Here is an 18,751-nt window from a genome sequence, read left to right on the forward strand (position 1 = left end):
TCTCAGTCTCTCTCTCTCTCTCTCTCTCTCTCTCTCTCTCTCTCTCTCTCTCTCTCGCAGAGCCATACAGTCGACTATGCTTGCGTGCCAGTTTATAAAGGCACCCTGCCTTTTTTCATCATCACAAGCAAGAGCTTCGTGGAGGCAGGGTAGAAAACGGCCAGGTAGGCATGGCATAAGAGTTGTTGCAAACCAGGCATGAGGCCAAGGGAGTAGCAAGAGTCTAAGGCGGTGGACTCTGGTGGTGGCCTTGATGGACGGGGTAGTACCATTGTGAGAGACTATGCTGATGGCGTAGAATCACAGCAAGAGTCAAAGACGATGGAGTTTGTAGGTGCCCTAGATTAGGATTGTGAGGGGTTGTCTTGGTCTATAGGTGACTGGTCTCCTCACCAGCACAAAGAGCAAGGTTGGGAGACGTGCCGCACATGTGAACGGGGGCTACAAGCCCTTTTCTTTTGAGATTTGGTAGATGCTTAGAATCTCGATGGGAAATTAATAGCGTTCTTTCAAAGTAGATCAATAATTATATTTTATAGTTGGACCAAGCTAAGAGCTGAAAATCTAGTTTTCTAGTAATCCGAGTTTATAGGATCTAAGCAAAGAGTTAGAAATCCAATTTTCTACTCGGATTACAAAATCAATTATGAAAAGGAGATCTTGTAGGAAATTTCTACTTTGGTTAAAGCTATATGGATTTTCTATGGGGCTCCAATTGGGAATTAAGCTACAGAGATTGAGCACAAGCACAAATTGGTAGTACTTTGGCAATATCTTAGTGACAATCATAAAGCATTAAGCCACAAGCGTGGTGATTTTTTGGGGTGTTGAGCTTATTGGTGTAGCATTGTACATAGCATATAGAGTAGTTTCTCTTTATTGATGAATTAGAAATCTCTTTGCAGGACAAAAGCTTTCTTTGTAGTCCTTCTAGATGGACCTCTATAACACTATAATAGCAATTCAAACATATGAAATTGAGAGATCAACGAGTAAGATGCTTTCTTGGGTACTTGTTGAAGTTGAGCACCTTAGGATTGAGCTAGACTTTGATTCATATGAGAACCTCTTAGCTAGAGGGGCACATTCTCTATGGATTATATGGAGTAAGTAGAATAAGAGCTATCACTTTGCACATTAGAGATTTCATGACTCCTATGATTTCAAGGTTATTATTCTAGCAGGTATAGTATGGCCAAGAAACGTTAGATATATACTAGTGGAAAAGTTGTCACTCTATACATAAGAGATGCCATGACTACTATGATTTCGAAAGAAATATTCTAAACTCATCTCAAGAAAAGCTACCTAAGTCACTCAAGTGAGTGCAAGGTTTATTATGCATACTAGTAAAACGGCGCCGTCGGCATGGCCCCTCTTACCCTCAAACTTCTCACTCTCGACAAATTTCACAAAAGAAGATCAAGAAAATCTCTCTCTCTCTCTCTCTCTCTCTCTCTCTCTCTCTCTCTCTCTCTAGGCTTTTGTTTGTGGGCACGGTAAAGACTAATATAGAGAGGAGGAGGAGGAGGCTCAGAGCGAGAACACATCTTTCAAATTTAACACACCTTTCACATTTAAAAAAAAAAGCTTACTTAAAGCACCCAATGTACATCTGTCATCTTATATGAACACACGTCTGCACAACAATGTATGACAAAGGCTTATTGATTAAAAAAATATGATCATGTGCAATGCTAGCCACAAAATGTAAAAGAATGGTTGGCGCTCATTCTGCAAAATCTGTAGATGTACCCACCAACATGAGCTTGGACCTTCTCATCGTCGACGACTTAAGCCTGCATACCATTGATATTCAGTTTGAGGTTGAGCCTCTCTATTTTGTTTTATCCAACAACATTTGGCTCCTCATCTGTGCCTCGCAACAACAACAACTGCTATGTCGTCAATACTTTCTTTAAGGACAGATAGGGAGAGAGATTGGGAGGAGCCCTTTTGGTCAACGACGTGGGTGCTTAGGATCTTGGCTCTTGCTGACATCCGTGTCTCCGTCAGTGCATTGCTTTGATCACATATCCATTAACCCCCTACCTCACTCTAGCGGCGCACACATTGTGTGCCGATGCCATTCCCCACCCTCATCTCTACTGTTGGCCTCAATGTTTGAGGTCGAATTCAAATTCTGTAAATTGGTGCTGCTGTAAATTCTCGTGGGCACCCAGTGGCCCCTTTTACTGTCCGTAGCCTTCGGCTCACAGCTATCGACACATGGCAAAGCTCTCCCAAGCTCTCTCTCTCTCTCTCTCTCTCTCTCTCTCTCTCTCTCTCTCTCCCCACATGCATGCCTTTTTCCTCTCAATGAGCGCGTTGAGTGCAAGACACCCTACTGGAACTGGTTGGAGCTAGGAGGTAACGACACATGTTGGAGGGATGGACCCAGAATCTCTCTCCCAAAGTAGATATTTTGTCCCAAAATAGAGCCCTCATGTCCTGTAGGATGTGCTTCAACTTTCGCGAGGGAGAAATGGAGCAAGCCCGTATTGACTTAGAGACAACGATCGCCAGTTGTAGCCGAGTCCGTCCTTGGGACTTGGAGAGTTGGGGACCGTTGGAGTGCTGACGCAAAGTCACCGGCTCACCGAGAACCACCCGACCTCTTCCCTGTAGTGTGCACGTGGAGGTAATAGTGCACTAAATGGGGAGCTTTGAAATCTACATTGTGTGGCCGTAGTGGGGGGGGCGGCCAATGTTTGGGAAAAATCATTTTTCCAAACATAAAAATTTCCCTTCCTTGAATTTACCAAGAGGAAATTTTAGAAAATTAGGTTTATTTTTGGGTTTTTACACTATTTTTATCTATTTTGGGGCGGAATTTTTCCTTTTCCCCTTCCCTCAACCATCATTTTTGAAATCGAAAACAGCACGATATTAGACTGAGACACAACTTGGAGTCTTGATGGCAGGATCCCAAGCCAACCTTAGGGGGTGGGCTATACATGAAAATTTAAAATAGAAAAGAGACTTTAATGTTTAAAAGGCAGGAGCGTGCCAGGCTTGGCGTGGAGGTAGTGCCACAGTGTGTGTGTGTGTGTGCGTGAGTGAGAGAGAGAGAGAGTACAGATGAAGCGTGCACCATACTTGGTTGCCAATATCGCTCACGCGCATACAAACTTGCGTGCACCCATGCTCACACACACAACATGCACGAAAGCAGAAGTGCATATCAAGTGAGTGAATTGGAGGCTGCAGGCAGACACCTGCGAGCATCTCTCTCGCTCTCTCTCTCTCACACACATACACACACACATACTCAGTATGTGTGGAAGCAGGTGCAGGTGAGGAGTCAGTCTTGCTGGAGGAGGCCCCGACTGCAATCAGCATCACATGCGGAATCTCTTTTCCTCTCACGTGCATATACACTTGCACGCACGAAAATAGGGGTGCATATTAGTGGAGCAGGCAGTATTGGCCATCAATGTCATAGGCAACACGAAGGCGCAAAAGCGGGCAACTCACTCTCTCCCTCTCTCATACATCTGGGGCTCTGCCGTCTCTGGATAGCTCTCTCTCTCTCTCTCTCTCTCTCTCTCTCTCTCTCTCTCTCTCTCTCTCTCTCTCTGTTTCACTCAGACTACACTACCTGAAAGCGCCAGAGTGACAATCTTTGAACACGTGTCAGTGGGGAGGGGGGCCGGAATCCCTTCCTCCATTATAATGGTATAGACTAGACTCATGGAATCTGATAACTCAATGATTTACATAATAATTTGTTCATCCACGCTACGGTTGACTTTTCTATTTGTGGATTCCTCAAGGCACTAACCATGCTTAAGACGTCAAGGTCGGGGGTCGGTGGGCAGAAGATCACGACCGTCCATCCATTGTCCCTTCCATTGCAGAATGTAAAGGTGTAGTCGATTATGCAAAGGTGCAGTCGACAGATCTATGCCAACTCAGCCTGCATACAAAATAGTTCACAATGCAATGTATGTCGAACACACATTAGAAAATTTCAGAGATCATTTGGAGGGCCTTGTAAGAAATTGTATTTCTCTCTCTAGAAACTTTTTTTAAAATGCACTTGCACCTTGTGAGTACGTCCAAAAGGACAACCAGACACTCTAAAAATTAGATTTATATTCCCAATCGTCCTTGAAAACGGTCACTTTTTTATTTAATGCGAGCGTCTTTTTCAGGAGGCAGGTGCGTCGCATTCAATGCAGCTTACGTCATCATCACTGGAACTTGAAAAGTCACAAACTGTCAAATGGTGATAGATTTTGAAGCTTTTGACACCACCAATGCGTCCGGAATGCCAAAATACCATAAAAACGAATGTCTACTTGTCTCATTCCGACATCTGGAGAGGCAAAAAATATCAAAAAACCCCAAAAAATTAGCTTTTTACTTAAGGTGCACGAGGAGGCATTCTAAAATTCTAGAATGCTCCCCTACGCACCGTTAGTGCAAAGCTCCTTTTAGTGGTTTTTGGACACTTATCTTTCAAGAAAGCCCCTTTTTAGAGGTTTTTTTGACATTTTCCTCTCAAAAAGCTCCCTAAAAAGGGGCTTTTTACTAATGGCGCGCGAGAATTTTGGAATGCCCCCTCGCACGCCGTTAGTAAAATGTTCTTTTAGGGGTTTTTGACATTTTTTGCCTCTTTGGATGTCGGCGAGCGAGGCAATTGGACATTCATTTTTAGGATATTTGGGCATTCCGGACGTATTGACAGAATCAAAAGTTTCAAAATCTTCCACCACTTGATAGTTTTGTGACTTTTTGAGTTCTAGTGATGACGTAAGCCGTATTAAATGCACCGCATCTACTTCTAAAAAAGGTGCTCGCATTAAATGAAAGAGAGTGATCGTCTTCAAGGACCATTAGATTATTAAATGAGGAGAGGGACACCTTTTATATTTTTGTTAATATCAATCTATTTTTCTACGTAACGTAGGCTTTTCTCTCATTGGAGGAGCTTATTTTCCTCTCTCTTCCAAAAGGCCCTCCAAAAGACCTCCGAAATCTCCTAATGTTAGCAATGGGTACGTCACGTGCTGCTGTCACCTCAGCTGTCGGAAGGAATTTTTGCCTTGGTCAATGATGAGCAACTGCCACATCAGTCGATGGAATTTCTTGCATGTTGCAGTGCTCATCTGACTCTGTGTGCACTCCGACAACCTCCGCTAACGGTGACCTGGCCCACCTCCCCCCGACCTTGACGAAAGGGAAAGGTCATCAATTCACCTTTCTCATAATGGTGGGCTCACGAATGCAAGCGACTAGCTATGCCAACCACGCATGCGCTCGCCCACATTACAGGGAAAGGTCAATTAACGACCTTTCCCTACTCCTTAATGTACTACATTCTTTTTCAAATTAATACAACACTTCCACTCACAATTGTGAGTATGAAAAAAGAAAGGAGTTAAAAAACCTACACATTTGGTTGTCTCTAAAGAAGTTTCATTCACCTCGTTCTTCTCAGGGTTATTTCTTTGTGACCCATTCGTGATCGTCTTTAGACAATACTAGTATGTGACCCGCGCGTTGCTGCGGCTAGAAAATGCATGTCTTCTATTTTTACAACTACAAAGGTGGAAAATTATAGATTCTCAAATAAAAATATACATGCAAGAGGCAACAAATATTCATTTAATACCAAGCTTGGCAGGTTCTCACACGTTACATAGGATTTTCTAGCCCTTATTCAATGCATCTAGGTGTTTTATAGCTATTGAAGAGAACACACACACACACACACACACACACACATAGAGATTAATATTTATATTCTCCTCTTCCTCCTCCCTTCTCTCTGTTTAATTGGATAGTTCTTTGGGTTGCTTGTAGTTGTCTAATTCTCTCTCTTCTCTCTCTCTCTCTCTCTCTCTCTCTCTCTCTCTCTCTCCCCCCCCGTGCCCAAAAAAAAACGTTAAAAACTAAATTCCTTCTTATTTTGAAGGTTTTCTTACCTTCTAATTTAAAATTTAGAGGTAACGTTTTAAAATTTGTAGGTGATATTACACTTTTCTAGAGATTTACTCCCAATTCATGAAGTCTCCAACTTTTATGGTGTTTATCATTTAATAGAAGTCGCTTCTTGGTAAGCAGCATGCTACACAGGCGCACACACACAGAGTCTAATTGTCTAAGAAAAAAGAGAGCTATAGAGGGCTTGCTAGCTCCATGATGAAGGAGAATTTAACCTAAATTAGCTTCTCAAAGGATCTGCTACACATCTTTGGTCAACATGGAAGACAATCATGCCACCACGTCTGAGAGATGCACTTGGCCATGGACGTGAAGAGGATGTGTAGTGCTATTGCCACCAATGAGCCCATCTTGTGAGGAGTACCATCACCACTTGGTTGCACTCACATCGAGCTGGTATGCTAAAGATGGATAATTCTAAGCCTTTAGAAGAGGTGGAAAGAAGCATAGTTCATGTTTGCTCATTGGATGACTTATACATCAGACTCGACATTCTCGAGTCCATGGGATTGGCCCCTACTTGATGTAGGGAGAGATAAAGAATGGTTTATGGACATCAAAGCATGTTGCTGAGCCACTAGCCTTCAATGGATCATCTCCATACACATCCTACATTCACGTAAACCAACACTTCAAGGAAGCATTAATGTGTTAGACATCATGCAAGGTCTAGTTGGATCAATGTCACCTTCAACAAATAATGAATAAGGCACTGAGACACCTTCCTCTCCCTACAAAAAATCTCAAAGATTTCATTTCTTATAACATTGATATTATGTATCCCAGTACTGGAAAAAGGGCTAGGTTTAGTGCAATCCCACCTAGAAATGTATTTGAGTGTACGCTTATTGTAATCATATGTAGGTTTTTCAAGTTTTTTGAAAAAAATATTGTGTAGTTGAGTGCTAAAAAAAACCTAGGTTTAGTGTGCTCCCACTTGCAAAATAAAACCTTCAAATATAGTAAATTTGCCTCTAAAATTTCTCATATGAAGGTTTTCCAAGTTTTTGGGAGAAAGTATTGTGTATCTCAGTGCTAAAAAAAACCTACATTCAGTATAATCTAACCTACAAATATGATAAATTTGCCTCTAAAATTTCTCATACGTAGGTTTCCAAGTTTTTGAGAGAAAGTATTGTGTATCTTAGTGCTAAAAAAAAACCTACATTTAGTGTAATCTAACCTACAAATTTTAAGATTTACCTCTAAATTATAGATTTGAAGGTAAGAACTCCTACAAAGTTTAGAGAAATTTAGCGTAAAAACCATCAAATACAATAAATTTGCCTCTAAAATTTCTCACAGGTAGGTTTTACAAATTTTTGAAAAAAGCATTGTGTACTTGAGTGCTCGAAGAAAATCTTAGTTTAATGTAGATATAGTAAATTGTCCTCCTTGGAAAGTGACCCTAAAGAGCAAAACCCCTAAGATGGGTGTGCCAAGGGCCACATAATTTCATTCCAAGAGGTTACATTTAAATATGGTGTACATGTTGATCCAAAACATTTTCAAATAGGAAGGTTTTTTAAAGAGCCCTTCAATAGTCATTTTAGTTTGCTTATGTCAAAAACTTGCATGATGCCAGATGCCTTTGAGATATCCATTGTACCTGTACACAAGCCCTCACCTTGCCTCATGTGAAAAATACTTAGAGCTTCCTTACCCTCACCTTTCTCCTTCCAGACATATGTGGCATCCTAAACTACAAACATTGATACACGAAAAAAAACACTCTATATCCAAGTGCTCGAAAAAAACTTAGGTTCAGTGTAAACCACCTACAAATTTTGAGGTTTATCTCTAAATTCTAGATTTGAAGGTGAGAAAACATACAAAGCTCAGAGAAATTAGTAGGGATGAATTACATATCAAAGGGGAGGCATACAATCATCATCATACATGCAATCTAAGAAATTAAAATTTATAAACTTTCAAATATACTAGATTTGTCTCTACAATTCTATCATATTTAGGTTTTTTAAGTTTCAATTTTTTGTGGGATTCTCTAAGAGCCTTGATGGCAACCTCCAAATGTAGTAAAAACCTTCAAATTTAAAGGCAAATCTCCAAATTTTACAGGCAAATTTTAGGAAAATCATGTAAAGACCTTCAAATATACTTTTTTCATATGTGAGTTTTTCAAGTTTCTGAAAAAGAGCAATATGTATCTGAGAGTACTCGAAAAAAGGATAGGTTTAGAGTAATCCCACCTACAAATTGTAAATTTTAGATTTGAAGGTGAGAAAACCCATGAATTTTATGGACTTAGTGTAAACACACTCAAATATATTAAATCTCAAGACTCATCTATAGATTTCCTAAGCTTTGGAAAATGTGAATATGTAAAAAACCTAGGTTTGGTGTAATTCCACCTACAAATTTTGAGATTTACCTCTAAATTCTAATTTGAAGGTGAAAATACCTGCAAAGTTCATAGAGAAAAACCTAGTTTAGTGTAATCCCACCCACAAATTTTGAGATTTACCTTAAAATCATAAATTGAAGTTGAGAACGCTTAAAAAGTTCAGAGAAATTTAGCACAATTTTTTTCAACATAGTCAATATTTTACTCTACCTTCAGTTGTTGTCAACTTGCAGTTGCTCGCTCGCCCCCCCCGCCCTAGAATTTTTCCATGTCTTAAATTCATCAGCTTGGGCTTACTCGGCTTTTGTTCTTCATTGGATATGGGATCAATTGCATTCTCTCTCTCTCTCTCTCCTCTCTCTCTCTCTCTCTCTCTCTCACACACCACACACACACACACACACACACAGGTTGCGGACAGTTGTAATCTCGCATTCTCTCTCTCTCTCTCTCTCTCTCTCTCTCTCTCTCTCTCTCTCTCTCTCTTTACACACACACACACAAACGCACACACACACACACACACACACACACACACACGTGTGTAGATAACGTGCGGCTGTGACATCGTGTTCTCTCTCTCTCTCTCTCTCTCTCTCTCTCTCTCACACACACACACACACACACACACACACACACACACACATACACACACAAAGTACACACACAAAGAGTGAATACTCTACCTAGTTTCTCTCTCTCTCTCTCTCTCTCTCTCTCACCACACACACACACACACACACACACACACACACAACTTGGGTGCACCCACATACTAGCTCAGCTAGATTGGACTCTCTCTCACACACACCACCTATACCCAGTCACACTATAGGTTGAGATTCGAGTCTCATGCGCACACATAGCCAACGCGTTTCTTCTTCTTCCTCTCTCTCTCTCTCTCTCTCATCTCTCTCTCTCTCTCTCTTACACACACACATACACTAACACATGAACACACCACATACACACATCATGGAAGCGAACGTATACACGAGCAGCTGTTTGTAGGCCGAGCTGGACCGAGACCTTCAAGCGTTGAAGTTGTCAACTGCAATTATTTCATGGAGTTCCAAACGTGATATTTGTGCAAGCTGCAATGGATGACATGTGAAAGGCCTCTCCTTGCTTGGAAAATTTAAGCTCCATTATATATGTATAGATTTAATTTAAGGTTATTTTGATCAAGAAAAGTTTTTTGGCACTCTCTTTGAGACCTCTCTCTCCTCCTCTCTCTCTCTCTCTCTCTCACACACACACACACACACACACACACACACAAACACACATATGTCCTTCTATTTTGGGCTATTCGAGACCAATGTTCAATTAAAATTGGAGTTTAGTGTATTAATTGAAAAATCTTAGCTAGATTTCAAGTTCACTTTGAAGTATTGGTAAAATTTTGCTAGTGTACATACGAACAATTTTTTAAATTCTAAATTTTATGGCCGTTGGCTTTCCAAAAGCAAAGTTAAGCAAAGAAAAGTAAATTTTGAAAAAGTAGAGTCAAACCTTTTTTTTAAAAACTTTAGAAGGTTAAACATTGAAGGTTTGATAAGTTTCACAAGTTCCAAGATTCCAAGCTTTAAATGGGACATTTTGTAAGGTTTCCTTTTAAGTGAACCAATGAGTGAGGGCATGGAGGGTCTCTCCTTTCTTCAAAATTTTAAGGTGCATTATATATAGTATAGATATAGATCCACAATGGTGAGTGGATTATATTAGCATAGCCAAACAATTATATATTTTAGTCATGCTCATGCCAAGCCATGACGTCTCCCAACAAGCATGGTCACATCGACTGACAAGGAAGCAACCCCATGCAAAGAAAAGGACACCAAAGAGAAACCTGGATGAACATGGAGAAAACCTTGACCTAAGCAAGGACCTATATACTTAAGCATGTAGGTCAACCATTGCAACATCAATTGTCCTACTCCACTCATTCGAGTTAATCTGTTTCTTCAATCCAGACTCGCCAAAGCATGAAATTATAAACTACTTCTAGAATATGATGTCTATAGCTTAAGATATTGCAAGCAAAAGAACCATTTACATCGAACCCCAAAAATCTACAAAATCATTTGAAAACGTCAGTGTTTGAGCTACATAAGGTATAACACTTTTTTTTAAAAGCACAAAAGCTCTTCTTTAAGTAGGGAAGCAATGTCAAAACATACTTCCTAGGGTGTGCTCTATGGTGCCTAAGCCTCAGCTACTAGGAGGTCATAAGCTATGAGCCTAGGGTCTAGGGTCTATCATAGGAGGATAGGGACCAACTATCCTTAGGTAGGTGTCCGAGTTGACTATATAGGAATTTGTCTTGGTGGTGGCTATTCAATGCTTGAATCCTACCTTTCTTGAGTGCATAGAGGTTGTAGCATCCCCTTATTCTCATAGGTGTGTATAGAATCCCCCTATTCTCATAGGTGTGTACTAAGTGACCTTAGAGAGCCTTAATGTAGACTCGGGCATGCACCTCTAAAAATGTAAGTATGTCATGTGAGTTCAAAATAAGGGGTATTTAAATTTTTTTTGTGGGAATTTAAGTGGATTATACTTACAAAAGGGGTTTTTAATTCCATTTTGGGAATAACCAATAAATGTTAAGGATTATAGGTCATTTTATACCTCATATTATGCAAGTTTGAGGGTTTATTTGGCACCCTTTAAACCCACATGATATAGATGCTTTCATATAGGTGAAACCCCCGAGCAGGTAGACTAGATAGTGGCACTTCAAGAGAACCATACTACTCTTTGAATAGGGAAACACATACCTATACACCTCCATCAATGCAATAAATAAGGCGCACCTCTTATGTTTGAATCACCCCCCCTAGATTAATGAAGTAATTCTAAGTAAGGGACCTACTAGATGAGGTGCTAGATCAGGCCATTTACAATTTTTCTCCTGCATTTAAAAGTATATGTTTTGCTCCCATTTGAAAATTGAAAACCCTAACTTTTGGGGCTACTTGTAATTGTGTGGCGCTTGCTTACTTTCATAGAGAAGGCCCTCCGATTTAGACAACTCTCCATTTTGGAAGGCTTATGTGCAAGCCTCCTTAGAGCACACCACCAAGAACGAGAGAACCCAACAAGACCCTCCAATAATGTTAAAAGTTGTAAGCAATGCAACATGACCCATAGGCTCTCTTTGTACATAGTTTCTTAATTCAAGCTCTCGATTCAAGCTCATGTAAAAATCATGCTCTTTTGATCAGATAATTTTCTATAGCCCATAAAAGAGGAGATTATTGCTCAGAGAGAGGGGTTGAATCACCCTCCTAATGAAGCTGCATTAGCTTTTTTAGTAGTTTAATGTGCAATTTTCAACATATAAGGAAGTCAGGGCTAGAGGGCCCTTCAAAGGCACCCCTTTTTTTAGGCAGTACTGAATCAATTAAAAGGAAGATAAAAATACAAGAACCTCTAAAGAAGGATAGGGGTAATCTTGTCGGCCAGAGTACAGACTAAAGTATGGAATATACATCAAATGGGAATGAAGAGAGAGATATCTAAAGATCAAATACATTCTGGAGGGCTCATAAAAGGAGAGAATGATTGCTTCTCATCTTTGTGATTCAAGGGTTCTTTGTAGGTCTTTAACTTCCAGCAATACAACTTGAGGGATCCAACCATATATTTCATTCATATCTCCAATAAAATTAATAGACAATGGGACTGCAAAAGGAGAGTGAGGTCTTCCAAAAAGGGCACGGTTCCTTTCCAACCAGATATGCCACAAGAAAAAAACTTTGAGGCAAGTCCATAGGGGTACATCACCAAAACTGCATTCTCCCAATAGAAGGGATCTCCAGTTGAGCACTGAGGCTTCAACAATAAAAAATTTATTGAAGCTCTAATCTGAATAAGATATTGAATTTATAGTGGACAAACAAATGGACCAATGATTCTTCATGGCACTTGCACCTTGGGAAAATACCATTTGCAATCCCTAACTTCTTTACTTTTGCACATGACCAAACACCTTGATGTAGGATGAGCCACATGAGATAACTATGCTTTATGGCAAGAAGATAAGCCCAAATACATTTGAATCTATGACTCCATTGCATGTTATTCCATGAAAAACCCCATTTATGGTTAAATTTTCCAACAAGGTATGGATCCATAATGTTCTTAGAAGTTTTAGACAAATATATGTGAGTACAAATCTAGGAGAGAGAGAGAGAGAGAGAGAGAGAGAGAGAGAGAGAGAGAGAGAGAGGAGAGAGAGAGAGAGAGAGAGAGAGAGAGAGAGAGGTAGAGGTTGAATGGCCTTTGGCACATCTTTTCAACCAGTCTTGGAACTCTAGCATCTTGATAAGACCAGGTTTGCATATCCTTGTGTGATATGAAACAGTGAGTTCATCAACATTGAGAAACTTTCCCTCTTATAGACATCGTTCCAACACCCGATTCCAGCTTTGAAGCATTTGTGTGCCCTCATGGACAACTCCCATCCTTTTTGTATGGGCAAACCATCCAAAACAGATGGAATCTTGGTGCAAAAAATGAGTTAAAAATTCCTAGATTTTGGGAGGGACCACCTAGACTTTTGGATGTTCAAAGCCTTCTAGAACCTATAGACAACATCAGAACCTCTAGGAGTGAATTTAGCTTTTGAAGTTAAAATTTCTTGAAGAGATGATAGAACAAGCCGATCTTCCTTTTAATTTGAAGTACCCAAAACTCAAAAGAGGAAGCTACCTCATGATCCATTTACTAGCTAGCTTGTTTGAGAGGTGTTAAAGATTGAGAATCCCCATTCCTTGTTCTTTGGGACTGTAGCAAATCAACCAAGAGACTTTTGGTTTTTTATTTATCTCCTCTGAATCACTAGGGAAAAATTGGACTCTCAAAGGGGCCCTATAAGGAGGTTTGACTTTGCCTCTCTTGTCCAAAGTGGGCAGCCTGATGAAGTACATAAACGCTTTGTCAAAACCTTATCAACCAACATATCATTGGAAAGATCTGAAAAAGTAGGTTCTAAATCCCCAAACTCCGACAAATTTGGAGGTGATTTGTAGAAGTTATGGCTTCCCCACTGAAGCTGAAATGTGGCTAGAGATTCCATTCATAAGATGAAGTTGTAACATCAAAAAAAAAAATCTTCTAGAATATAAGGAATATGATGGCATGTTATATATTAACGGATAGATCTCAATGAGTACATTCTAAATTCAAAAGGTCCAACAAGTTTTGATTTCATTTGTAAAAAATTTATCATGCGTCTGTTTGGACAAGAGGGAGAAAGTCAAATTCCTTATACGGACCATTTGAGAGTCTGAAATTTCCCTAATGCTCCCCCAGAGAAACCTTCTTGCAAGAGTGAATATCTTTCTCAATTGATACTAGGAAGGAGACCAGCAAGACAAGAGAAAAACTAGAGTAGACAATAAGTAATGATGTAAAAAAATAACTCTAGCAAATATATTGGGCTAATGGTTCTCCTAATAGGACAGTTTCTTCCTGAATCTTTCTAGCACCTAGTTCCATCTATGGTTGAAGGAGATATTGAACCCCATTGGTATCCCAAGTAGCCTAAACTTTGACCTTCTTCAATGACTTTACATCAAGCTTGAACAATGATGGTAGGGCAAGGACCTTTTGAAACTTTGAAACCTATTTTAGCATGATTTATAACAAGACCACTAGAAAAATAGTAAATGTAAAGGTAATGCCATAAATTCTCAACATACTGAGGGTCATTCTTAGCTAGAACATTAGTATCATCAAAAAATTGTTGCAAGCATAACTGTTTATTTGAGGCAAGTATATTCATAGAACCAAGCTTACCTTGAGGCATGTCATCCATCCCAGGGCATCCGATGAAATTTTATAAAGTAATGGAGACAAAGAGCAGCGATGTTTGATAGATTTGTGGAGAGGATAGTGTCAATAAGAGTGCCATTAATAAAAATTTGTTGGAATTGGGGTTGTAGGGAAACAAACACATCTTGGAGAAGATGAAGAAGCTCAAGGCACACAACAAAGAGTATATTGCTTAGTGCACAATGGAAAGATAAGTTATTCCTACAGTGATGGGCGATATACAATGCACGAGGAAGAAAACCTCCTAGCAAGAAAAAAATGCCCTAGCGTTCCTAAGTGTGTTCACACACATCACTACCTACTCATATATGGTAACAAATCCCCTTTGGAATTGATGCGGTGAACGAGATCTGGCACATAGTGTATAGGGAAGTGCCATGCCGTGAGCACATGATCAATCCACAAAGTAGAGTAAGACCAAAGCTTTGTGGAAATATTTGAACTTCTCACGAGGCAATGCCTTTGTGAGAATATATACAAAGTTGTCATGTGTCAGTACATAAACCAAGTTGATCTCTCCTACGAAGAGTCTCTCTCTGCCATAGTGATAATGCACCTCAATGTGCTTTGTGCCAGCATGCAAAATTGGGTTTCTTGCAACTGCCAATGTAGATGATGTTGGCAATGTCTTGTCCAACACCCAAATCAACCATAAGGCGTCTGCGCCATACACACTCAATTGTAGATGTGAAAACTGTCATGTACTGAGCTTCACAACTCGAAGTGGCCACAATAGGTTTCTTCTTGCTCAACCATGATATGCATGAGCTGTTGAGCATGAAACAAAAACTACTTATGGGCACTCACGTGTCATAATAACTATCCCAATTTGAGTTCAAAAAAGCATGTAAATTTGGCGGCAATGATCTCCTCTTGGGATAAAACAAGCAAAGATGTAAAGTTCCACTCAAGTGGCAAAAAATTCTCTTGACAACCTCCCAATGCTTAGACCGTAGGATATGCATAAAATTGCTAACATGTGAGATGCAAATTGAATATTTGGCCTCGTACTGCATACATAAATAAGGCATTCAACAAAACTTTGGTAAAGAGTGACATCAACAGGATCACCAATATCATGAAGACTCAATTTCAAACATGTTGCCATTGAAGTAGCAATAGGTTTATAGTCCACAAGTCCCAACTTACATAGTAATGTCTCTATGTAGCTTGTTTGTCACAAGGCAATACCACCATCACACTACTTAAATTTTATGTCCAAGTAACAATGCAAAATCCCCAAGAATTTCATCTTGAAAGTAGAATTCAAATAGGCCTTGAATTTAGCAATGTGTGTCTCATTCAGACCAAAAATCAGCAAATCCTGTTATAGAACAACGATGAGAAATACATATCCTCATGCTTTACATTTCAAAGTGCTTTCTGTTAGACTAATACAAAAGACTCATTTAACCAAATGAGTGCATTAGATTTGCCATGAGATTATGGAGATGATTAACGTTTTGACGAATAGATGTATGCCATGTGTGCAAGAATGGCGGGTGTGTAAGAGAGGTGTAAGGATGGTCAAAGGATGCACCTTTCCTCCCAAAAAGGGGATGGAAAAATTTATGATTTTCCACCTTCCATAACTCCTACATATGATCTCTGATTTGAGCGGAGATTATATTTGCAATCTACATGCGGAGCTCTTTCCATAGGTATGCTACATGATATATTTTTTCATGCTAGATTTTAAATTTCATTTTGGGGGGAAATTTGAATTCAAATAAACTAGCCATTTTTCCTATTTGAGTTCAAAAGCCGTCCTTTGATTACTTTCTTAATACTAAAGGTTTGACTCCCTTAAACTGCCAAATAAAGAGGCCCTCCTAAACTCCCTTCTCTTCCTAATGGTCAACTTTCTCATACCAAGCACGAGGAGACTGCTTCACCCATATATAGCTTTCTTACATTTACACACTTTATCTTCTTATCCTTTCTTGACACAGGTGTGAGATTACACCACATAAACTACCTCAGATACGTCACCATTCAAGAAAGTAGTAACAATGTTTGAATGATGTACATCACATCCAAAATGAGTTGCCAATGCGCATAGAAAATGAGCAGTAGTCATACAACAAGTGGGAGCAAAAGTCTCTTCATAATCTATGCCTTTTTACTGTGCATAGCCTTTTGCAACAAGTTGATCCTTATAGCGATAAATATCTCCATTTGGCTTATGTCTCAACTTGTAAACCCACTTTGTACCAATGGCCATTTTTAGAAGGCAAATCACATAAAGTCCGTGTCTATAACTATCTCATATTTTGATTGCATGGCAGCCATCCAATTTTTATAATTCTATGCTTCATCAAAAGAAAGAGGTTCATCCACATCACATACCCTAGAAACAGCCATAGCATAACAATCTGACGCATAAGATGCATGGCAAGAACATGAACGAGTACCACTAGATATAGGTGCATCCAATTTATTGTCACGCAAAGTATGCACCAACCATTTTGGCATACCGCTAGCCTAGGGTATTTATAATCACGTGATTTTTTTTGTGATTACAATTTGTTATCATCATATTCACATAATTACACTTTACATTATTGGGCATAAGTAAAAGTGGGACACCTATATAGCTGTATATCCCAAGAGAGTTCAAACTTTAACCTCAACACCAAAAGGTATACCAAAACAACTATTAGTAAACCCCAACCAAAAGACCTATGCTCCTTTGGGAGTCTACAAGCACACACCCACCCAAAGGACCATAACACATAGGAGAAAAAACCCTATCAAAGCACGGATTTACAACACACGTCGACCAATTCATATGAAGACAAGGGAATCCCCTTTCACAATTAAACATCACAAACACACAACTTGAACATAAATTCCACAATTCATAGATACATGCCCTCCAAATATGTCTGCACGTAATTTTCTACTAAGCTGCCATAGCCATAACCCTGCAAAGAAATCATAACCTAGAGAGCATAACTCCAATTGGGGAACTTTAAATATTGGAATAAATCTTGAAAAATTAATGGAGAGAATGTTGAAGATAATCAAAATTTATTCTACACTTTGCTATGTGCAAAATTTCCGCAAACAGAGAGCTGTCCCGGTATGACTACATGTAGAGAAGCTAGTTGAGGGCAAAAAACTGCATACAAAAGCATCAAGGAGGGACAACGACCCAAAAATTTCAAATTTTTAATCTTTGGCTGAATGTTTTTAATTTTTCACATGAGTTTTAGCTATATACAAGTGTCACTTCAAAAAAACTAATTTACAGTAACCCGACATCTGGTGCTACATTAGGAACAGTTTGGACTCAAAAATGGGCCTTGTAAGAATTGTTGATGTGGCATAGCTTTCAAAAAGTGGGGATCGGTAATTTTTTTTGCAAATAAGATCCAAACTTGTCGGAGGTTGGATATTTAGAATCTACTCTTCAAATGCTATCTATTGATATATAGCATGCATGTATCGGACATTGCCTTCATGTAGATCTAGAAAAAGGTGATTTTAGATTACCGTAACGGTAACAAAACCTGGCTGATTGAAAAAAAATGGCATAACTTTCATAGAAGTCATCCAAACTTTTCAGACTTGGCTCTTTAGAATCCATTTTTCAACAACTTTCCAATGATAGGTCATATCATGGGGTTCTAAGCAATATTTAGAGGGGTCTATCGGGTTGCTTTCTTTTGTACAACTTTGATGATGTGGCACTCTTAAAAGGCCCAAAAATGAGTTCAAAATTTTCTTAATGACATTAGACACTTGCCTTGCATGTAGATGTGCTTTCTAAAGCAAGCTTAAAAGCCCACAAAATAAATTCCACACACACTTTTGAAAAAGGGCGTCATGTCCATATGTACAAATTTACAAAAAACGGGGTGTCAAAAATGCACCCAACAACACGATCACATTTAAGCCAATGAATGGTGACATGATAACCCACCAAAAGCCTACTGTGCTTTTTTTTTTTTGGTAGAAACACTTGAATAGGGCAAAAAACTACAAGTGGGCTGCCAGGATATGGAAAAGCTTGATTGGACTACCGGATTGGGTAGTTTTGTAGGTTAATAGGAAGGTTGGGTGAACATTCAACGTGATAACATGTTTTAAAAAGTGATCACTCAACCTTATTAACCTGTTCTCTTGTTCATGGTCACATTAATTAAATCCTTGATCTAGTCTCCTCATTCTCAACCCTTTCCACATCAAGTACATAGTGTATAGTACATTTAGAGACATTTTCAACCATAGCCAGAAATTTCTTGAAGCACATAAACACTTTAGACTTAGCTTTAAGCCGATATATCCATGCATGCCTGGAGTAATCATCAATGAAAGTCACAAAGTAAAGGTGATTGCCTAAGGATGGAGTTTGCATAGGCCCACAAAGATCACTATCCACAAGTTGCAATCTGCATGTAGCCCTTACTAATCCATTCTTTGGAAACTTTTTATGTTTTATCTTACCCAAAATATAGCCTTCACAAACATGCTTAGACAGTGCTTCAAGAGGCGGCAAAGAAGCAACCATATGAGATTTCTGCAAATGCAGCAAACTAGCAAAATACAGATGCCCAAAACATGCATGCCAAAGTTTTGTATATG

Source organism: Adiantum capillus-veneris, chromosome 8 (genome assembly GCF_014529385.1).
Source record: "Adiantum capillus-veneris isolate H3 chromosome 8, ASM1452938v2, whole genome shotgun sequence".
In the NCBI taxonomy this organism is placed as follows: domain Eukaryota; kingdom Viridiplantae; phylum Streptophyta; class Polypodiopsida; order Polypodiales; family Pteridaceae; genus Adiantum; species Adiantum capillus-veneris.